Source organism: Montipora capricornis, chromosome 6, assembly GCF_036669925.1.
Source record: "Montipora capricornis isolate CH-2021 chromosome 6, ASM3666992v2, whole genome shotgun sequence".
NCBI classification, from domain to species: domain Eukaryota; kingdom Metazoa; phylum Cnidaria; class Anthozoa; order Scleractinia; family Acroporidae; genus Montipora; species Montipora capricornis.
Window position 1 is genome coordinate 35,082,792 of NC_090888.1, and position 6,000 is coordinate 35,088,791.

At 37.1% G+C, this 6,000-nt stretch overlaps 1 protein-coding gene across 1 annotated transcript in view; it reads right to left on the minus strand.

Moving 5' to 3' along the window:
- Positions 1-6,000, minus strand: part of LOC138052003 (lymphocyte-specific helicase-like) — a 73,108-nt gene that overhangs the window by 60,147 nt on the left and 6,961 nt on the right. The window lies entirely within an intron of this gene.

Genomic DNA, 6,000 nt, shown 5'->3' on the forward strand with positions numbered 1-6,000 from the left:
TTTTGTTCCAAAAGCCTCTCAAGCTTTGATATGGTGTTGCTGCTCCAGCACTACAAATGGGAAGATCTTGAAACAGCCAATGCCCTTACAACACAGTCTCAGCTTCCACAAAAAAATCAAGACATAGTTAAATAAAGTAAGCCGGGTTAAACACCGAACAAGAAACAAAAATCTTTGCTAGTAACATCAAATAAAGCATGTTTTCATCTGCTAAATCTTGATAGCTTGAGTACAACTCAAATGGTGTGGATGACATCATCAATCTCATTTCAATGCATTTTTGACTCCAAAAACATTTGTATGTTTCCTTTCAATTGTAGCCACTTCTGAGAGCATTCTGAAATAGATGCCTTATTGATTAAAACGTTAGGCGTTTAAGTGTGGACAGCAGGCCTAAAAGCATTGAAATGTACATTGTACACTGTAAATATTTTCAAACAAAAATGCATTAGTGTGGACAGGGTCTATGAGTACAAATGAAATGTGCATGGAGGGTGGGTCCTCAACTTAATTTTGCCAACAGTATTCACTTCGACCCTGGAAATGAGATTGCTTTCTCTAGGGGTGTTTGGGGGCATGCCATTTTCAAACATTGCTCCAAAGTGAAATTATTGATGATGACATTAAGACAGCTTCATGTTGTCATTGTCAAAGTGAGTTTAATTATTTGGTTCGAAAGAATGTCTTTAATTTGTTCAATTTAACGGAAAAAGTGGATGACTTCTCCAAGTGAAGTAGCCAAGACTTTTCATCAGATGCCAGTCCTTACACCACGCCACTTTCACAACATTACACAGGGACCGCTCTGCACCCTTGCCAATTGGCATATGTCTACTAGTCCTCCAATATGGGGAATAAAAATGTAATTTGACTAAACAGTAATAAATTAAGAGTCCAAACTTTATTGACTGTAAGCAGACGGTTGAGTTATTTCGCTTCCTGTTTGAATGTATACAAACAGATAGTCGACTATGGTGTTAAGACAAATCATTTCATTGGCATATTAGTTGATTCACTCCATAGTCATGTACTAAAGCCAGCCAATCAGTGTTGCTATTAATTTTATTGTATTGATGCACATTGTTTTACAATAGTTTGCAAGATTTTCATTAAATAGCATGGCTGCAAACAGGGCAAAGCAGCCAAAACGTCTGGCCTTTTTTAAACCAGCCAAGTCTCCCGACTCGTCTGATTCTAAACCAACTGACTCAGAAACCAGTCTAGTCCAAGGAAGTAACCAGGACAGTAAGACAGCTCTGGTAAAACAGAAGCTGAAGCTGGAATGGTTTAAGGAATTTCCCTGGCTTTGTCATGACTCGACCAGAAACATTTTTACTTTGTGACTACTGCATCGATGCAGGGAGGGAGAATGTTTTTCCCGAAGATAAATCTGTGTTTTTCCAAAAAATAGGTACGCATTGTGTGTGAGTGGTAGTGCAGTAACACAACGTTGTATTATTGTCAACTGAACTGCATTTTGTCTCCCAGGAGATTCAAGTTATCTTTGTGTAATATGTAGCTCTAATAGTTCACCATATTGTTTCTGTGCCACATATAATTATAGTGCCATGGTAGATGTGTTAGGTAAATAGTCCCCTGACAAGACATGTGGTTAGCAGGAAAATAAAAAACCCAGAAAGATTCAAGAAAATAAAAGGGACTCGAGAAACATTGGCTTTGAGGCTGATATGTTTCTTGTTCATTTCCAAGTTCCCTCACATTTTTTTTTTCACCACAAGGTTAACCGTGCACTCTGAGCTTCTGACAGCTTTCTAAGACAAAAGTTCACTGAAGTTAATCCCTGTTGGGTGGGGTTAGTATTTGGATGGGTGACCTAAAAATATACGACTCAGAAACATAGGACCAAAAATTCTATTTTAACACTCAAAAATGTGAAGGTACAGATTTTGTTAGCCTGCTTTATGCAAAACAAGTATTGATGCAAAAGAAAATAAATATTGATACGCAGGTTTTAGGAAGAGCAGAAGGAAGTTTTCAGGAAATATCGATGGAGAATAAAATATTTTGCCATCAGCAACAAAATTTATGACACGAAAACAACTTAAATTTTGAACAGAGAAATTATCAAAGGTCACCATCAGCGAAAAATATTTTGGAAGATTTTTGTTACAGTGTACGTTCAATTTTTCTATTGTAGTTTTGGCTCCACAAATAAATCGCAAAATCAAAAGGGACATCGAAACAAAGGATACTTCTGTGTTAAAATGATGCCAAGACACCGGGTTTTTGTTTTTGTTAGTTGTTTTTTTTTTCTTTCAAGTGTTTTAAAGATCGACAAGAAATGTGCGAATTTAACACAAAGATCACAATCGCCCAACTCTTGAGGTTAACCATTGTTTCTACAAAGTCAAAAATTTACTCCCCTAGACGAGGTTATTTATCACAGGTAATTCCATGGTTTTGGAAATAGCAGCTGCTTTATTGTTCATCAGTGTCAGAAATTCTTGTCAATTTTGGGGCTCATTTTGTTGAAACTGAAGCACGCTTCCATGAGACCTGTTTATGTTCGTGAGTTATGCACGCACTGCAGGCCTACTGTCACCACGGACTTACACTCTTACGACCCGGTGACAGTGTGTAGTGCACTTTAAGTGTGACATAGTCAAAAAAGCTTCAAAACCTAAAATTAATGCTCTCGTTATTGTTTCTAAACTAAAGAAGTTACAGTTATGCGATATAGAAAAGCAGTTTCCCATTTACCCATAATCCTTTGTGGTGTATGGCCTACTTCAGATTCTGATCTTTTTCTTCTAAAATAAAGACTTATTTACAAGCAGCAAATTATAATTCTAGCAAAAATACATGTTGGCTTTGATAATCAGGGATGCTATGTTCTGATTCTGAGCAAATGTTTCTCCATTGAAATTCACTCAGCCACATAAAACATGTGTTTGATCATGCTGAATTGTATTGCATAATTTATTCTAGCCCTTAAAGGGGCTAGGTCACGCAATTTTAGGCAATTTCAGCACTGATCGAATGGTGATAGAATTAACTAAAATATCAAAATAACTGTTCAAAACTATAGAAGAACTCTAACAAAACACAGGGAAGCCAAGAAGTTACATGGATGGACAAAACTGAAGAGGATTGAAATGGATTGAATTTGGGTAAATTTGAAAAACGTCGGCCCACCTTTTTTCAAATTTATATCAGTCTATATCAAATTGTCATTTACAAAGCTGGAAAATCATTCTCAGTTGTTATGTGGCCGTGATTTTGCAAATGAAAGACTCTTGCTCTGCCAATTTGATGTTTAGAGCTCATAATTAACAAAATTAAACAAAATTACCTAAAATAGCGTGACCTAGCCCCTTTGAGAATCACTTGGTACACCCCAATTGTTTTTTTGTCACAAGAACGTACGTAACAAAATATTTCATCGGTACCCGAGTTATGGCGGATTTTCAATGGAAGATTTTGGAGGGAAGTGTGCTTGTGGAGGCATATTATAGTTTACAGAAAATTGTACTAGATAAATTTCCCAAAACTTTTTTATTTAAAGTGCCATCGTGAATGATACGTGCATGCAAAACATCAAGATAGGTCACCGCGCAAAATTTTGAGATAGAGACAATTTTTTTCCCCAGGTTTTATATCTGTTTCACGCGATTTTACGCCGTATTTTCACTTCCAGTGTGTTGCACGCGCTACTTTTGATAGAAATTTGATTCATTCTGCTGACGCGTGTTTCTTAGTTATGGCGTGTGTAGGTTACTCGTGCGCGCAGCTAAAAACCATTCAGAGTCTCCTTAAAGAGTTTGTTCAGCTTTAGCTAGCTATAAAGTTTGCTCTTTTCTGAGAAATGTTTGTTGCTACTGTATGCACATGTACATGCATGCATGAGGCGACCAGTAATGTGACCAAAAGTATGCACTTTGCATATCAACACATGCCTCGATCTCTTCGTTGAATTTTATGGATTATTATGATTACATATCATAGCTTGGTGGCTCTTCAGGACAAAAGGATATAAGTTCTTAGGGTTTTTAATTACAAACTAAGACTTAACATTTGGTAGAAAACTGAGACTCAGATGTGCTTTTTGCAATCACTCAAACCACCAGAGAATAGTAAACAGTGTTAATTTCAGGTGTCTGACACTTGCAGACTGCAGACCGAAGAGTGCAGACTTATCTAGAGTGAGATGGCGTTTCACTCATTACTTTTTGTCTGTCTGGCCATTAAATTACACTGTACATCAATGAAAAATTCAGTATCTTTCTACCATAAAATTTACAGTAAGATAGAAAATTTTTCATTGTATTTGAGTGTTCTCGATTTTTGCTTGTCATTATTGCTTGCCTGATGAAAATGTCAATTACAGGAGGCATCAAGTGGTTTACCCATTTTCTGAACCTTTACATGAAACTTTATACTGCAATAATATTGATTTCGCACAATCAGAACATCCCAACTGGTCAGTATAGAACACGGACTGCGGACCAGGTATAAAATGTGGACTTGGTATAAAACGCCCACCAGGTATCAAATGCAGACTGAAGGCTGCAGACTAGCTACAAAATCAAATAGCAATAGGCTGACGACATTAATTGAAGTCTGACATGAGAATGGTGGATAAAATGTTTTGCGCCAATGATACAGTGTACACTGTAATTATCAACCATAGTGTTGAACTTTTTGGCTTCTCAAAACAACGATCAATAGCTCACTGAAGGTTTGAGTTGAAATTGCAAAACGTTTGTATGTTGTATTTATCAGAGGTAAGACAAGAATTCAAAGTAATTTATGAAATCATTTGCAGGTCACCAGCTTTACATGTATGTTTAGAAATCAAGAAATTTGAAGGACTTCAGCGGGAGATGCTGATTTCCACAGAGTTTTATTTTGACCCGAGACCACATGAAAAATAACTGGAAACGTACTGTAGATATATCTTGACCCTATCTACAAGCGTTCTTATTTTCCCACGAAAAATTCACAAATACAGCTGTATTTACTTATGCGCATTCCATGCACATGACGTCGTGTGCCCTGTAAATAAATGTTTTGTTGAGATTGATAAAACTTTTTGTCCACCTCCTGATTTACACATACACACCACTGACTTTATCTGAAGCCTCTTATGCAGACAGCACACCGGTGGCTCATTTGGTTGAGCACCAGGCTGTCACACGGGAGGTCATGAGTTCAACTCCAGCCTGACCAACACTCAGGGTCTTTAAATACCGTACTTACCCGTGTATAAATCGACCTTTTATGGCCTCAAAAGAAGATCCAAAAATCGCCCTCTACACGGGTCAAAGATTTTGAGCCAAGTTCCAGCTAAGTAATTATTCAAAATTAACGTAATAATGTTGTCTTCGGCATAACGAATGCAGTGGACAAAAGCCGACAAAAGACCTCAAAATGAATGTACGCAATTCCAGTTGAAATGAAAAAGGACTTGTCCAACTCTAAATGTTGAAGATACTCACGAGCACAAATATGAAATAGACACTGGAAATTTTCGTTTTCCAAAGGCGGAAAGCTCTAAAAGGCATTTCTGTTTCTTCAAATAAAACGAAATCATTCAACGGCTTAGTAACCTGGCGCAATACCTCGTGTTTGCGTGCAAGCAACATCACTCGTGTTGCGTGAAAATGCTGGTTGGTAAATGATTGCTTTTTATTCTTTATACAAACCTGGCTGATTTGAATGCTTTTGCAAACTTCGTATTGTTTGGTTTATGAGTTTTGCTTTGTTTGTCATGTGAGAAAGTATAAGTCAAGGACCAATTAAACCATGCACATATTTTCGCATCGTTCGCAAGTTTTTTTCAAAGATTGACTCCTGCTTCTGTGATGTTGTGCTTATCTCTAAAGCCCTTTATCCTTGAACAACAAAACAGGTTAGTTTGAGGTTTACATGTTCGTTTTTCTGAAAACTCTTTCGAAACTCAAGGACAAAATGCCCGCATCTGCAACAACTGCTGAACAACAAAACTATAATTAATTAAGCGCTTGAGGTCCTGATTTT